General features: G+C 36.6%; 1 protein-coding gene across 2 annotated transcripts in view; it reads left to right on the top strand.

The window, feature by feature from the left end:
- Window positions 1-18,169, top strand: part of EEFSEC (eukaryotic elongation factor, selenocysteine-tRNA specific) — a 124,844-nt gene that overhangs the window by 44,503 nt on the left and 62,172 nt on the right. The gene's annotated exons all lie outside the window — the stretch shown is intronic.

Raw genomic sequence — 18,169 nt, forward strand, 5'->3', positions numbered from 1 at the left:
AGCAGTTTGGCTCTAGTGTAGCAACACATGAGGATGAACAAATATGCAGGTTTGTTACTCCAAAATGAGGTTGAAAAGAAAACTAAACATCTAATGAGCTACTCCTGACAGCTAGATTTTTCTGTATTGTCTCAACTTTCTGCATCTTCTCACTCTACTTTTTCTCCTGCCTGTACTTTTTTGTCCATTTCTAGCTTCCTTTCCAGTCTCAGAGTTTGCTCTTCAAAGTGATTGGTCTTTTCTACTTAAACAATAGATTGAAGAATTTTTTTTTCTTCTTGCATTTTCTCATCTGCTGTTGCAGTTTTAAGCTGTGACTGGGATACAGCTGAACAAAAAGACACATGTTATCCTGGAATTTAGTAAGTAACATCTTTCCTGTTGAACCTTTGCAGCTCCAGGGATCAAATGTTGTGTTCTTGGCTTTGTGTACCCTGGGGTTCAAGATCAGTTTGGAGCTAAGTTAATGGACATTGCTGTAGTAGTCACAAGTTTCATCCAAATGCCTTTTTGTTTAACTTTAGGGTAACTCCTTAAAGCAAATGGTGGCTGGACTGTGTTTGCATAACTTATTTGCTTAAGCATTGCTGCTGCCAGGTCATTAACTTTATTTATTTTAATTTATCAGGTAGAACTGTTCTCAATGCAGCTTAATTGAAAGCAGACCCACATGCACGTATGCAAACAGTTGGAGCAGGAATCTTAGTGGGGATGCCTGCATAGTAATTGGGAAGGTAACCTCCTGTATGGTACACACAGCCTGCACGTGGCATTGCTGCTGGGAATGTGACGTTACTAGAAGGCTTAGTTAGGGCAGAGAGGAACTCTCATGTTTTAAATATTCAAATTCAAGTGCTCCAGGCTTTGGCAAAAATTCAGTAATCAGAATGAAGGGAGGGAATGTCACTCTTCTTCCTTGGTCATCCATACGCAGTACAATTCCTCATTTGATGAGGCTTTTAGAAGCAGAACAGCTCAGCAAGTGCCACATTAACTAAGCTGTGGTCTGTAAGTTATAAAGTTCTGCTCAGTTCTGGCCACTGGCAAAGAAAGGATCTGAATATTGAAAACATTGCTTAACCAATGCTGCTGAAAATAAATATGACCCAGAGACAGAAGAAAATGGATTAGTGCATAACTGCCCAGAAATCTGTATTTACTCTATTACCAGAAGCATTTACTCTATTCCAGGAAGTATTGCTGTAACACCATAGGAAGTCCTCTGGATTTCGTGCCTTGTACTGTGTGTTTCTGAGAGGTCTTCACTTAGAGAACTTTCTACATTTTGTGCTTTGATATTGACATGAAAGTTATGTGAGAATTTACTTTGCTCTTTAAGTGTTTATTCAGCTCCTCACCTGAATCTGTCATCACATGCCTGTGACAATAACATGTGTTGCTGAAATGGAATGTGAGATGCATCTTTTCACTAAAATATTCCCATCACTTCATGTTATAATAGCTGGTGCAGCTTGAATTGGAAAAGTTAATACTGGAGAGGCCAATATTTACAGTATCAGCTGGAATGATATAATTAGTTTAGCTGCCCAGATAGTACTGTGATGAACATGATACGAATGCCTAGATACAGATTTCCATTTGCAACTGTCTGAAATGAAAGCTGCAAACTCCCAGGCTCTTCATGGGAGTAAAGATTAGCTTCAAAGTATATGACATAAAATTGGCTTTTCTTTCTTTCTCCTCTAATGAATAAATAATCAAGAAGAAACATTTCACACTTTAGAAATAGCAAGGAAAGCTCGAATAGCCTTTTAAAGAGTCTCTGAAGCTAATACATTTTTAAATACTAAAATTATAGACTTAAAAAGTGTCAGGTCTTTGTGAAAGATTTACAAGTCGAGCTGTTCCTCTCTAGGTAACCTGTATTTAAGATATATTCTCTCAATATATGTCTATAGGGTATGTAATAGGTTCTGCAGAAGAATAGCAGAGGTGGCCTTAATCCTTGTGCAGTTTAGGTGGCAGAAATCATCCATGAGAACAGATTAACTCATGGAAATAAATAACCCCCACTGTATATATACAGCTGTCAAGTTTTTTTCTTCAACAGAAAGGGGATAGAGGTATGGAAAACAAGTCAGAAATTTGTCATGTAAGTTTTGTGTGGAGCTTCAGAATGTCTAGAAGTTTTTCTGCTCTTTCTTGGTATTCCTTTAACTTATTTGTTTTTGTTTTCTTATTTTCAATTACTGTGTTATAGTTGCTTTTTCTTAATATTAATTATGTAATGAATTTCAGTAGACTGTTAACTAATCATCCCTAGAGGAGTTTTTTGTCTGATGTGGGATACCTAGTACATAGGACTGCAAACAATTAAATGATGGCTTAGGGAAAAAGTATGTACTATTATGAATAAGTTCATTTTGAAATATGGCTATTATTCGTGAGGTATTTTCATGCCTACTTGAAGATGTTCATCCTTTTTGTGGAGATTAGCTGACAACAATTTAAAGTTTTGAGAGAGTGAGGAATATGCAGGTATACCACAAACACTCAAAATGAAACCATAGAAAAAAGGGAAGCTTGAAAATATGTATTTTTACTAAAGGATTGGAATAAATGCCAAATACATATGATTTACTAAAGGATTTGAATAAATGTTCAATAAATGTCCAGTTTAGCCTTGAGTCAGCACAGAGCAACACCAGTAGGTTTTGTCTAAATGCAAATCTTTTAAAAATAAAGTAAAATACAACAGTAAATCCCACTGTGAACTATTTTGCATTTGGTTTTAGGAGAGAGTTGGAATCAAGTGGTGATTGAACAAGAATAATGTTTTGTATAACATGTGTTTCTGTTTCAAATGTTCCTTTTCTGTTGTTGACATGATGTTCTTGTTTGGGGAAAAGCAGACATGTGTACAAAGTGTATTAAAGTGGCAAGGACCCTCATATTAATGCTTCTTTCCAGTCTTGTCAAGGGCTGCTCTATTGTTTGGGCTCTAGAGGAGGTTATTAGGTATCTTCACCCCAGGGTAGGTCTTTACTCTCTTATGGGTGGAGGTGGAGAATGGTCTCCAACATAGAGATACAGATCGAGGCCCCAGCTTGTTCTGAGCCCTCTGGTGAGTCTGAGAAGAGTAAGATTGAAGTTCAGCATAATTTATTCTGATGTGTTAATATTTTTGGGCATGTATTTCCCTAAATAGTAGGAAAAAATAGTGGAGGATTCCTGGGTTGGTAGAAATCTCAGTGTCTGCTTTTCTTTCTTGCAGAAGGCACTAACAGTTCTAAAAGTTCTAAAATGCAATTCTGGTCAAACACTATTTTGTAGTACAATTTTTTTTTTCAGGTCTTTCACTTGTCTTTGTTTTGTTTTCATCTTCACTTTTCCTGCCTACTCATCCTTTCTGTGGAGATTGTTGAACTTCGATTTTTAAATTCTCTTTCCAGATGTGTGATCTGTGTAGGTAGCACATCCCTGGTTGTCAGTGCTGAGATCACAGGTTCTGGCTGCACTTCTGGAGACGTCCTTGGAGATTTTAAAGTCTTTGTGGTGGGGGGAACTTCTTCACAGTTTGAGATTAACTGTTGGGAATAGAGAGAATGGGGTTAATAAGGGTAAGGAGAACATGTTTAGGGAAGGCAATTATGGCTTCATCTGCCTCTACCTCTGTAAAACATGTATATGCTGTACTAATTTGGGGGATTACTAGAAACACTGAGGTGCTTTTTCTTGAAGGGATGTTTTTGGCAGGATATTAAGCAGTATTTTTGGAATATGACAGCAATTCTCTAGTAAAAACACACAAATAAGAATGTGAAGGTAAGGGTTCAATTCACTTGGTTTGTGGAGTTTTGTGGGTTTTGGTTTTCTTTTTTGTTTGTAGATTTTTGGTTTTTATATTTTCATAAGGATGGAGGTTTTGGGGGTTTTTGTTTGGTTTTTTTTTTATTTAAATAAGGGTGATCTAACCCTTGAATGAGGGTTTCATGTGTTCAGTATTGGTAAGATGCTTTGAAGGTGCATGTATGGGGAAAGAGATAGGCAAAGAAGTTTTTACATCAGATTTAAATGGACTAAGGGAGAAAGAAAAGTTAATGCTTAGGCATAGTTTTGTGGTTATGGTGTGACTCACAAGAAAGACTTAGTCCATGTGACACATACATTACAAACAGTTGTAAAAACATGCCATTAGAGATCCAGAATGAGGAGTGGGCTGACTTAATGCTATTCTGAATCCATAACATTCACGTTTTCTGGCACAGTGAGAGTAATGCCGCAAATGAAACATTGTATTACTGCTTTTGCTTTACTTTTATTACTGCTTTTACATTACTTTGTTGTCCCTGATGGACAATGTCCCTTCTGATCAGCTAGAAATGAAGTTTTAATCCTGCCTTTCATTTTTTCCATGCCATCTAGTGATGCTGACATTAGGGCTTTTTATTTGAGTCAGGATTTAGATATACTTGGACAGAGAACTCACTGTGATTTAAGTTTTTATAGTTACATTAAGTGCTTTAAAGTACACGCTGGTTTTCTTGCTGTTTTCCTACGTATGAAGAATCAAATTTTCAGGTTAGATTTATGTTTAAATGTGATTATGTTTTAAATTTTCATTAATGTCTCCCTCTGTCTGTTTTGTGGTCATAATTTTCCTCAGTGTGTTTGCATAAATATAGTTTTAAACCTATTGGAGCCATATCTATATCTGGGCAAGGCAATGTAGAAATGGATCTTGTATCTTTCTAATGTTTTGTAGGCCATTAACATTCACTGGTAATCTGTTCATTTGGATTCCTGTATTTTAAGTTTTTGAAAGTAGTGGATTTCTTAGGTTCAGTCTTGGATCTAAAGGAGACATTGTAAACATTTAATAGTTTTAAAAGAAACTTTTTAGAAACTACAGTATCTGTGGCATGTGCTATATCTAAGAGGGAGTTTTATATTTTCATTTCAGAAGAGTTGTTTGGTTTTTTCCTAGAAAGCTATGAAAATGAGCCTTTTTTGTGATAAAGATTGAGCTTTAGAATCTGTTTCACATTCTGTTTAATCTTAGCTTTAACAAAGTTAAGATGTCATTCTGTGTTTAAATCCCCTTGCTAACATAATTTATTCCATCTATTTTTTTTTACCTGTGTTTGTAAGTCAGCTACTAAGACTCCAATAGGTTGATAAAGAAACTAAGAACAGCACGTGAAAAGAAAAAAATCTTCTCCATATGTAGCAATTGCAACCAGTGGGATTTGGTTTGAGAGGATGAATGTATCTCTTAAAACGATAGTAACAGGAAAGTTTCAGAGGGCACAGAGATGTCACACCAGGTCTTGAAAGCTGAGTGTGTAGGGGTTTTTTGGTTTTTGTAGGGGGAGGTCGTGAGAGTGGTTGTTAGATTTTTCTAATACAGATACTAAGAGTTCAAGTCACAAAGGAAAACAAATTCCCAGAGATGCCGATTATCCCAGTTACCACTCAAATAATTTGCAGCCACGAGAGCTCAGTATTAATATAAAGCACACTGCTGTGATTTAATGATAGGTTTTGTTGTTTAATTGTAAAAAAGGCCAATGAAGTATCATAAATGTTGGTTTTTTTGGGACTAAGACTTTCCCCTGTTACATTTAAAGAGCATATTTGATGGATTTCTTATATGCAATTATGTGGCAGTTCTACCCAGACTGAGCTTGTAGTGCTCTGATAAAGCTCAGAATTCTGCAGTAATGAAAAATAAATCAGAGTTGGAACAGGCAAATATGTGTGCTTTTGAACCTGCGGAGTTATTTTTTATGGTTTTTTTTTTATTTGTTCGTAAATAAAACAAGCTTTAGTTTCTTTGAAGCAGACATCTCTGCAAATGGGAGAAGCTGAAACCAGCACAGGCAGGTGTTGTGCAAATGTCTCCAGTGAGCTCTCACAAGGGTTTTGTTATAGATTTTTGATTCTTTTTATTAGTCTGCTCAGAATCTCACTTCTCAGGTTTGTACTTAATTGCTGGGTGATTCTGTGGTATAAACTTCCAGATGTCTACCTGTTGTTTAAATCTGATTCCAGGCAGTCTCCCAAGCAAGACTTGTTTACCCCTTGTGCATCCAAGGCTCACTCGGGTACCTTCTTCTCAGAGCTTGAATGTTGTTTCTTCAAGGCAATTTTAACAGACAAATATACAGGACCACACACTTGGGTATTTAGTTGTACCTTTTGAATCACACTTTAAAAAAATGTAGGTGATTTACATGTTCCAAAAACATGAGCGTTTTCAACCTCATCAATTATTTTTAATATTGAAAGTCAGCAGATGGAGCCAAAGGCTTGTAGAAAAATGAATTGTGCTGAATGTATATTAAACCACAAAGCCCACTAAGTTTAACTAATGAGGTTTCTACTAAAATTTATAACAAAGCTATTTATTTGCTGCTAAACCTCACATTACCATCCTTTTTTCATTCCCTTTTGTCTGTGCAGAGTGAGAGCTCATTCCTTCATATACCAGGGGTCTAACAAGACTAAAAAGAGTGATGTTTGGGTGGGAACCTGATTTTTTTCTTTGGAGATACACATCTGTGTAATGTTTTCTGTGGAAGCAGTTACTATTTTATCTGTAAAAATGGTGTTATATTTTTTCAATATTTTTCCTTCTCCTGTGAGCATGGTAACTGGAATCCACTATTGAGGGTTAGACTGGAATTCATTGCAACCTCGTTTCAATTGTTGCATGGTTGGTAAGGTACTGGGGTTTCATGTTTTTCTTCTGAAATGACTGGAATAAGTTTTTGCCTTAGGTAACTTGTCAGATTTGGCATTCTAATAGGCTAACCCTATGCTTTTTGTTAGATATTAGCATCCTTTTGGGATTTTAAATAATACTTTCATAGCAATGAGGAGATGGGATGTTTTCTAAACTATCTGTGCAATTTATCCCATTTTCTATAAAACAAAAAACCCCAAAGGCAATGTGGTACCTGCCTTTTATAGGAAAAGGGAGAAAAAACTATCATAGTTTAAAAATACGATATCCAAAGGGGATGCAAAAAATTATGGTGGCTGACCAGAGAATATTCTATTGGTACAGTGATATTTTGCCATTTAAGAAAGACAGAAAAATGAAATTAAGTGACTAGTGGCAGCTGTTTTGTCGAACTTGATGTAAAAACTTTTCTCCTCTAAATCTAATTTTCTGAAGGAATATAAAGGTACATATGCTACACATAGAATCTAGAGCCAGTGGTATATAAATGTATGCTTAAATATTGCATGTATATTTTTTCTCATTTTTGTTTTACTGATTCTTGAAGCTCATCTCTTCAGTTTGAAGCAAGGATCTCCTTAGAGAGGCTTGAGAAACTTGGCATACTGGCCAAGTTAAAAGCTTTTCTTATTTTTCTGTTTATCTTTGGCCTCATCTCTGTTTAAATTATCTTTCCTGCACTCCTGCTCTTGAAAGACAGTGATAAAACTTCCACCAGTTGTACCAACTTGCTGACTTAATTTTCTCTAATGAACATTGGCTGTAGTAGCAAGATTTTCTAACACTGACGTTTTTCTTTCAAATGATATGGTCAGGTTTTAGTTTCAGATTCACTCTGGACTTAGTCATAGGCTTTTCTAGTAGGCATTTTACTTCCAAAATGTGCTCAGTCACTTCCAATGAAATTGTGTTTTCTTTTCAAGCCCCTTACATTGTTTTAGAAAAGTAATACAGGACTGGGATGGTGCATCCCTAATTATATCTTTATGCAGTCTCCAGGTAACTGAATGTTGCAGTCTCATTGTGATGTGATTATCTTCTATGTTTCTATTTACTGTAGATGAACGTGAATGCAACTTTTAACACAGAGAAAATAAAGTGATAACACAGAAAGGCACAGTGCTTTTTGCTATATAGGAGCTATGAGAGCTAATGACTATGATAAAAATCTGCAGATAAGGAAGCCTGATCATGAAGAAGTACTTCTAAAAGATCTGATGAAACTTTTTAAAATACATTGCCCCCCCCACCAAAAAAAAAAAAAAAAAAAAATTCTGAACACCCAACCCAAACTCTCTAGTTTCTAATAATGAAAAATTTTTGCATTGCTGGATAGGCTAGATAACCTCCTTTGGAATGGATTCAGTAATCTCATAGAATTTTTGTGGCCTGCACACTTTGGATTACATGTAATTTGAACTTTAATTTAAAAAGAAAATATTCTAGCTTTCAGGACTTGGGAGGGAGTGACACTTGCAGGTTTTCAGCTTGAGTGGAGGTGAGCAGTTTTATGGAAATCTTCTCCCAGTCCTGGGATGTTAATTTTGAAGCCTAATTGTGGTACTTTGAAATGTCATTGGCCATTTTAGTGAAGGTTGTCTCTGCAGGTGTGATTTGGCAGCTACAGTCCTGAGACCCAAGGATAGGAAGTAACAGATTCTGTGAGGAAAGAAATTGAGCAGAAGAGAGATACATAGAGAAAAAACAAAAAGGAAATTAAAAGCTGGTTTTTGTGTGCTGCAATACCACATAAAGGGTTGTTCTTTACTCTGTGAAATACCTTTACGTGCCAACAGGCTACTTACTGTTTTTCATAAGTTTCAAGTTGCCCCTGTTATTTTTACCAAGCTTCAGTCCGTGGTGATTTGCTGTCAGGTGTTCTTGCTGTTGGCTCTGAAGCTTTCTCCTCTGTTAAACATGCATGTTGCAACCCCACTGAGCCTATTTTTAAGGTTTCCTTATTGACCACATCTAGCTTCCTTTTAAAAGACCCATAATGGATTAAAATTATTTATAAATTGACAACTGTTTACCACCTTTCTCCTGGCTGATGATTGTGTCCTTATCATTGATACATAAATGCCCAGAAATGATACTTCTCAGAAAATACTCTGATAGAGTGTGTTCTAAAACAATAAATAAAAACCCTAACTAGCATTTTGTTCATAGTGTACAGTGAATATTTTGGTAAAGGTCATATTAGCCAAGAGAATCCTGTTGAGCATTCCCTGTACCTCAGTGGTACTTGCACACCTCTGCCCGATGGGCTTCTTCCCTTCCCTAAGGTGCAGAGGATTCCCCATGTTTGTTACAGATGTCTGTGACACTTGATGCTGGAAAATGAGGATGCTTGTTTTAAATAAAGAATGGATTTGTATGGTGTGAGAAATAATACTCAATTTTAAGTTTTAAAGGTTTATTAAACCTTAACAAAATATAACAAAGAACAGAATAAGGAAAAATGACAGTGCTGGGAGCATGGGGCTTCTCATTACATACACATAATATTCATCTCTTAATTGTGAGAGCAAGAGCCAACCATCACATTACTCATCTATAACACATAGGTACTCAGAAATACTAAAATATGCTGATGATAGTTGCAATTTCTTTGGATCTTGATGAAGGTTTTAAAATAGGACTGCCAGTAAGAAATGCCTGTGTGCAAAGTGTAGAAATATTTATTCACTTGATGACAGTTGAAAGCATTAGGCAAATAGAAAGATAAAAGAAGATTAGAAGTGTTTAGAAGATAACAGTTTGTGCTTCCATCATTTGAATACAGCTCCTGTCTAGCATTGTCAGAATTTAGTAGGTGTGCTTGCAGGAATTACTTCTTTTATAGTCACACCTGGAGTTTTTTCAAATTGGACAGCTCTTCCATAGCAAGTTAACAAATCCTTGAGAGGCAGAAAAGTCTCTACTCTTTGTCTATTGTAAGTGCTTGTTGTACTAGAGGTGAGGGCCCTTTTCATGAGTTAATCAAAAAGACCTATGCAAACAAGCAAGAGGATTTTTTCTTTGGTCAGTCACTACAGTTACAGAGCCTGACATTATTAGTGAACCTTCGTGATCTCATAGGCTGCTGCAAACTCTTGGGCACCAGAACCCTCTTAATAAAAATGTGAGGCACTGGATACACAAATTCATAGCAGCTGTCACAGCTGGGCTGTGGTGAAGTTTGGTCAAGACCCTTTGAACTTTTTATTTCACACTAATCCCATTTAGTGTGATCAATATACGGACCTCCAGCTCCTAGGTCTGTTAATTGGGTGTCAAGTGTTGGGTTGGCCTGTGTCAGGCTGTAAAATACAAACACAGAAGAGACTATCAGTAGGGAAGTAAAGTGTTTATTGTTTGAATGTATAAGAGTGAAAAGTTGCCTTCCTAGTCTGAGATGTCCTTAGGGATCTTAAGAGTCTTTTGTTTCTCTCAGTAAGGTAACAGTATAGTTAAATATGCATTTGAACAAAAATAGTAGAGCAGCTGGGGGCTGGAGAATACTGTAAAAGATCTAGTTCTGCTAATAATTTGATGCTGGAATACCTCTTTGTCTACCTTCCCTCCTGCCTTTTTTTCCTGATAATAAATATACTTAATTACTCTCATAACTATTTGTGTTGGGTTGCTTTAAGATGGGAGTTCTTTATTGTTTTGCACGTGTATGTCTAAAATGAAGTTTCTTCTAAGACTTACCAATATTTATTTTAACTTGTGCTTTGTAGCATTCAGGGAATAGACAGGATAACTTAGATCTTCATTTCCCCATCTTGGAGAATCTTGGGAGGTTTTTAACTCCCCCATCTTTAGTTCTCTATCATTTAGGGAAGCGTAAATATGTAGAATGATATTTCAACTTTCATACATTTTTGGGTTCTTTTATTTCAGCCTTTCAGTGACAGAAAGGACTGGGGAGTTGTGAGTAGTTTGTTTCATCTCCTTTGAAGAAAACCTAAAATTTATAATCCCAGATCAGACCTTTCCTATAACTCACACAACTCATCCTGTTAACTATTTTAATATATGGCACTGCTATTTCATTAAACAACATCCAGGAATAATTAGTTCAGCAATGATGCCTCGGAACAAAAGCCCTTGATTTCGTTCAACTTTATAAGTTGGTCTCTTTTGATCTGCAAGAACACATCTGGGGCCTTTAAGAAAGCAGAAAGAAAAATATTAAATGTTTAGTAAGGCTGTTGGTGAAGGTTTCAAAGCACAGTAACCCTTTGGTACCATGACGCATGACGTAGTTCAGAAGCAAAAAAGTGTGAATTTCTTTTTTCATAAGCTATCACATGGCACCTCTTTATAATAAATACAGGTTTTGTTACCTGATGACGACTACATTTTGCCTTTATTTCCAGTTTCAGAAGAGGGAGTATCTTCATTCTTCCCCCATTTTTTTTTCATTCATTTTTCTGGCTTTTTAACTCCATTTTCCCTTGTATGCTTTTAAATGAAGTAATCAGAGTCATTACTGTAAACCTGACTTTTTTTTTAAACTAGGTATCTTTGCATTAGAAATTATTTTTGCTGCATGAAACCTTTCACTGTACTGCTTTGTTCCTTTAATAGCTTACTATAATTTGCCAAGGTGGTAGGGATAAGTCCATTTGTTCTTTACTCTAGACTTCTTAGATTTTGCAAATATCCTAAGGACTTGCAAAAGTGCAAAGGATATAAATTTACTCGTCTAATCTTAATCACTGTTACTGACTTGTAATAGAAAATTGCTTACCAGTTGAACTCTTTAAAATTTGCCACTAAAATAATCCTGCCTCGAGGGAAAGCTATAAAGATTTTGTATGCCAATTGTTTTTTATTTCGTAAAGTAAAAAGTATTGCGAAAAATACTAGTCTGATCGTAATTAATTTCTTTTTCTTTTCTTCTCCTATCAGAGGTAGCCTTTGTTTTGATTGTAATTAGTAGAAGGAATTCACCAGGAGTAGCACCGTATCATTTGATTTGTACTATTGTGTGTGTTGTGTTTGCTTGTTTGCTGTATTGCACCCGTGTGCTGCTGTATTTATATTCCAAGCGTTTCCTAGAAAATGTACAAATCATCACAATTAATGTGAACGTTTGCCATAGCTAATGAAGCCTACTAGATCTCTCAGTAATTATTCATCACCTTTGTTTCATTTTGTATAAATCATGGCTTCTATTAACAAGCTTATTTTAGAGAAAGGACAGGAGAACTTTGTTCATGAGAGAGAAATGAGCAAAGCACCTTTTTTCTTGTTTCTCCCCTTGGCCTTTCAAAATAAAAGTGAAAAGAGTTGAAAATATTATTTTTCATTATTTTTAAATGCAGCTTTATGTTCACTCTGTTTTCCTTAGTGAGCCTTTAACTCTAAGGTTGTGACCCAAAAATGACCTCCTTTTCCACTCTCAATTGCTTTTGAACTACTCCAATAAGTAAAAAGAAATAACCCAACAGAAGGGTAACCAGATCACTGCTACCACACCAAGGAAACAGGCAGGCTTTGGGATGCTCTTCTTTAATCTCTCTATCCACAGAGCCTTCATTTTAATTTGCAAAATTGAACCCAGATCGAGAGCAGTAAAGCCTGAATACGGTAAATATTCATGCCTCAGTGATCTAGAGTGGCTCCATTACATTTCAGAGATTGGGAGAATTACCTTTTGGATTATGTATATTCATGGGCTGATTTTTATTTGAGATCTAATATTACTCACATTGGGCTACATGTCGCATATTCTGTCAAAACCAGCCTTCTCACAAAGCTCCAAGTGTTCCTTACATGTAAAAGTTTTACTTTTTCCTATAGTTTCCTCCCTTTTATGCTTTTCAAAGACTGGTAGTAAACAAATTTCTTTAAAGAATGGGAAAAAAAGCCAGTAGAAATTCTATAAAACCTTCAACCCTGTGTTTACTGTGATATATTTTTTTGCATGTGACTTTGAAGTCTTCAGATAAAAGTATTATTATTGTTCTAAACATAAATCTATTTGGGAAAAAAATTCATTTAGTTCTTTGGAAGAAGAAAATTCCAGACAGCCTTTCTTTAACCTATAATTTTTCATTGGTTTTGACTTATTTTTTCTTTGAGAAATGTCTTATTGTAATATTTTTGATAAGTTGCAGAAATTTTAATTGGAATGTAAATGTTAAGCTGCTTCTGTGTCGTAGTTTTACTGTGGGTCTGGCATTCTCTGCATAGATACTTGTTACCTCAACTCATTGGCATTATACCATGCTTTTAAGGTGCGTACTTTGTCATCTGTAGTGATAGGTGGCACAAGCAGTACCACTTAATTTAGGATACTTGACATCTTAATATTCCTTTCTTGTTACAAAAGAAACCCCCAAAACCCTGAGATATTTTAGTCATTTGGAGATGAGAGGATTATGGTAAGTGACTGCCTTCTGCATCCTGCCACACATCCAGGGGGTGTAGGGATCCACTCCCTACTTAGCAGACATTTGATGTGTGTGACTCTAGGGCTGTTTTGGCCAGAGGACCAAAATGGGACATGGTTTTCTCTTGTGTGAAAAGATTCACCCAAATCTGGAAGAGGTAAAGCAGAGAGAAAATAAAAGTGCAATGGGGCTTGGCAGAGGTGAGGGGTGGGAGCCAAAGAGTGAGTTAAGGACTTGTGTTACTGGGAGATGCTGCAGGGTGCTTGAGCAGCCTGATTGTCTTCTGGGGCAGAGCACAGAGACAGGAGGAGTCATGAGCTGAGTGAGGTTTGGGCAACATCTCTCACAAGGTTCTCATGTGGCAGCTGGGGAGGGATGGGATGGACTCTGGGGGGGTTGGTGTGAGTTAAAAGTCATCTGAAATGGTTCAGTTTATTGGAAGCTTTGCTGTGAATGAGGAATATTGCTATGAAATTATAATAGTTCTGAAAAATTAGCCTTTTCCTCTTAAAAAGTGGACATTGTTGGGTTTTTTCCTTGAGAATTTGGATTGTGACAAGTGATGCAGTCGAATTTATCTGCAGTGAGGCATTATGCCATGTTATATCACAAGGGTGACAAGATTACTGGAGTTTACCAAATAAATACTCCAGTAAGATAGCCTACATGTAATACAGTGGGAATTTGATGGTTTACAGTAAATAATGGATTCTGGGCAGTTCAGTGGTGAGAAGAAAATAAGTAGAGGACAGGTTTTTTTTTTTTATTCAGTGAGATTTGTCATACATGGGATAGATTAGGTTCTGTTGAAAAAAAAAATTGGCTTTATTTATTTAAAGGCTAGAAAGACTGCTTAAGAATAGAAGGTCACTTAAGTTTACCTGAAAAATCTTAATCTTTTGATTTGTGACTGTCTGCATTAATATAGCATACATGTAACATAAATTAAAATTATGGTATTGAAGTAGAGTTGCATGAGAGTAAGGTCATTGACCTGCTTCTTTATGTATTGGGTGCATAGTCACATTTTAGATACTGGGAAGAGAATAACCCAAATGGATTTTAGTATTCCCTTTTATATTACTTTATTCCAGTGTTGCAGTGCAGGCTCTCCAGGTTCTGGTGTTATTTTATCCAGAAAGACGAATATATTAAATAAAATCTGATAGCACATGTGTGGTGTTATATAAGCACCACAGTGGTCATATGGTGAATACCCTTATAAAACTCACTTAAAAAAATAAGTTAAAAGAATCATTCAATGCGAAATAATTTTTTCTCCAGATGTTGTATTCCTTTCCCACATAGAGGTGAGGCCATGCAGAAATATTAGAATCTAGACATATTCAAGGTCTTTCAGATAATTGCTACCAAGCCACATGATCTTGCTGGAACCCACACACTTGGAATTGTTTCTGACTCTTGGAGGTTTCTACTCTTTGTAGCTGGTCCTTACTGCTCTTGTGATGTTGACTCAGAAGAGAAAGCTCTCCACAACCTGAGCAGTGGGCAGAGTTTGCATTGTGTGATTTGCTGTTCAATGATGTGTTATTGACAGCTCTTGTATTACTGACACCTCCTGTTTTATCTCCATTTATGCTGGTTTGAAATCTTGGTTAAAATTTTGGAGCTAACTAGTTACTGCCTGAACCACAAAGGCCTCTTAGTGAATCTAGAAAATACTTGATACATTATTTCTTGAAATAAAAGATTTTTTTTATTTCAATGGAGGATGTGACTTTTTATTTCTGATTTCTCATTGTTGCTCTTTTGTGCCTTCACATCCCATATGTCCTTTTAATGCTTTTGAGCAGGAGTGGTTTGCCAACTTCACTAAATACATGCCTGCTTGCTCATCTATGGGATTTGGCTTTGCTATCCATCATAAAGCAGAGAATTGAACATTCTTCATGTTTAGAAGAGAATTTATAAAGATATCTGCTTATGTGTAAGGAGCAGTTTTATGACTGAATTGGAGCTTTGCTTCATTTCAGTTTATGTGCTTAAACACAGGCTGACTGAAAACTAAAACTTGTTAGCCTTTTTGGTAGCCTTTCAGACAAGAGGCCAGTGGTCTGATATCTTCTGGAAGCCTAGATCCACACCAGAGGATGCTGTAAGATAGAAGATGAGATACCTTATTCTTTACTTGAATTTGTAGTAGATCAACAGGGAGGAAGGAAGTTCTTGCTTTCAGAAGCAGCAGGTATGGGTTGCGTGTTGGTCATGCAGTTGGGAGTTTGCTGTTCCCCTTCTGCTTATAGAGATGCCCAGCTGGATGGTACTGAGGTGGTGTTTCATGCATTTGGCACTTTGGTACAATGTATGGTCAGTTTATACTTCTCCAGGGGGATTTTTCTTGCTAGGGTACTGATTTAGGCAGGCTTGCAGTTGGTGTATTTTTAAACCTCAGGGCTGAAATGATGCTGTCTTGATTTCAGTTCCTTTTTCGATGTAAGTTTAAAGATGCAGCTCTTAGTGACTGGGCTGTGAAGTGTGACTTTTATCTTTAAACTTGTTGGAGTCCTCACTATTTCAAGTGGGGTCATTTTTTATACTGCATATGCAATATTCCTTTTATAAATACTGCACTCATAATCAGTATTTTTATAACATATTTTTGAGACTAATTATTTTAACTTTGCAGTTTCTCATCAGCATTACAGGGAAGCATGGTTGCTGTATCTCATATCAGAAAGATGCACTCACAGCACTGAGAGGCAGCAGGATGGCTAGGTTTTTATCTAAAGAAGCTATGAGCAATGGCATATGGCTGATAACTTAATGGAAGTTGGATAAATAAAGGAAAAACAGGTCTGACATATCAGTGCAAAAAGTCATTAGTGGACTTTTTTTGTATCCTGTTTTCTATTAGTCTGTAGTAAACTGCTTTGAAAATCTTAGTGGGCTTTTCCTTTGGTCTTAAAATAACAAGTTCTCATATATTGGATACATTTGTTTATCTCAAGGGCTGAACTGTCTGGGTGCTTTTGATTTCTTTTTTTGCGTTTTTTAATCTGTATTTAAATGCAAACTTCTTTCTCGCCCTTTTTATGGCTTTTTACATAATGCTTTAGGAACATTAATGGAATTATGCAAACTAAAATTTAAAACAGGAAGAAAATCTCTGCACATGATGTAAGATTTCAACACATGGCTCTTGATTTATATGTTGAAATATAATCAATTCCCCTGTGCCACAAGAAAACAAAATGTGAGGGAATTTCTTAGCAAAGTTTGTGGGAGATTTTGTAATGGTATCCATGTTCTCCATGTTTACCTATGTGGTTCACGTGCAGTAAAGCCTGTCACTTTAAAGTTGCACTCAATATTGTTTACTTTCTGTGTCTGAAGGCCTAATTTTCCCACTTTGAGTGGATTGCTAAAGTGGATCTTGGGTAATTTTCATGGATAATAGAAGATAGAAGTTGTTTTCCAGACAGCATTTTGAGAACTAAAATGGGGTGCTTGAAATAAATGCAATGAAATGCCAAAGATATTTGTCATAGCTGGTCTTGGTTACAAATGCCTGTTGCTCAGGACAGTGCTCTGAAGTATTTCACCTCATTCTGGTGGTGGAGGGATGGACTGAGTGATCCAGCCCCTAACTCCCTACTTGAAAAATCTATTGCTGTAAAGCTAAAGAAAATATATGAAAGCTTAGAACTCTGTTATAGCTTGTAGGGATCCCTTACATAGGGAAACTAGATATGCATAAGAGAAACAAATCTAATACTGGGGGTCAGTTACACCCTTTTCAGTGCTTCTGGGTTTGTATTTTAAAGGCCAGACAAAATAAAGATGAATTTTACTTACGTACTTGAGCCTCTTGAAGAAAAACCCTACATTTGGAGTATTTTAAACCATGGGCAAATGTCTCTGTCGGTCAGGATCAGAGTGGAATGGAATGAAATACTGTACTGATGTTCATGGTCTGCTCAGAAAACAGGAAATCAGTGATTTAAAGCTACTCTGGCTCTTGTTATTTGATACAATGGGTGCAGACCAACTCCCTGATTCACTTCTCTGCTGGTTCCATGTCTGACCTTTTGAAGGAGATGCAACTCCAACTCACTTTGGGTGATCTAATCCACCCCCCAGTCACACTCTGTGTTCTGGTCAGATCCTAGTTCCTATAAACATTGTCTTCTTGGAGCAGAGGTTATGGTCAGTTAAGATACTGTGCTGTGTGCTCCTTTGACAGTTCTGGCACTGAGAACAGGAGGTGGAAAAAGAAATGGCTTTGAACGTGTTCTTTCTCTGATAGGTTTATGGAAACTTCAGATACAATAATAGAAACCAATTAGAGCCAATATAGATGGGCTGATTAAATAATCAGGGTACTGGATAGATCAGAATAAGTGATGATTCTCAGTAGGTTGAGTGATGCAGTGGCATTTCCTGCTCGTGTCTGAGGACAGCAGACCTGTGTGAAAACCAGACCCAGCTAAAAGGAAATCAGGTGATTCTGAGAGCTCTGGCTGAGCACAGTCATGATGTGCAGGGCTTCCCTCCTGGGTGAGAGTTTTGGGCAGCACAGATAACCTGCTTGGGTTGGCGGGGGGCAGGGTTAGGTGGATCTTTACATGATTCTGTGAATTTTCAATGTGTTTTCAATTAGTAGGATAATGTTTTCTGAAAGAGAATTAGTCAGGATCCAAACTGTTCTTGAACTGGCATTTGAAACTGTGAAGACCATGAGCAAATGTATTAACAGGAGCTTCATTCAACACTGGAAAATACTTTTGTGTCCATACTCCACTGCAATGTTTATCTTACACATAGGAATTACAGCAGACTTTTGTCACAGGAAGTGATGTTTTGCAGTTGAGTATTGTTTTATGTAGGTGAACACTGAGGAGTGTGGCAGAACACAGCTGATATTCTGATACAGGCCAGCTCTGTATGCTGTGGTTGAGAACTGTAAATCACAATGAAAAAAAGTTAATCATGTGAAGTGAATATTTCAAAAGTACTTGTTCATTCTCCTTCTGATCACTGTTTGAGCTGCATGTCAGATGTGCCTAATCATTTGAGTTAATTTAAGAGGAGAGAGTAGGCATAACACAGA

The sequence above is a fragment of the Taeniopygia guttata genome, chromosome 12, assembly GCF_048771995.1.
Source record: "Taeniopygia guttata chromosome 12, bTaeGut7.mat, whole genome shotgun sequence".
Classification (NCBI taxonomy): domain Eukaryota; kingdom Metazoa; phylum Chordata; class Aves; order Passeriformes; family Estrildidae; genus Taeniopygia; species Taeniopygia guttata.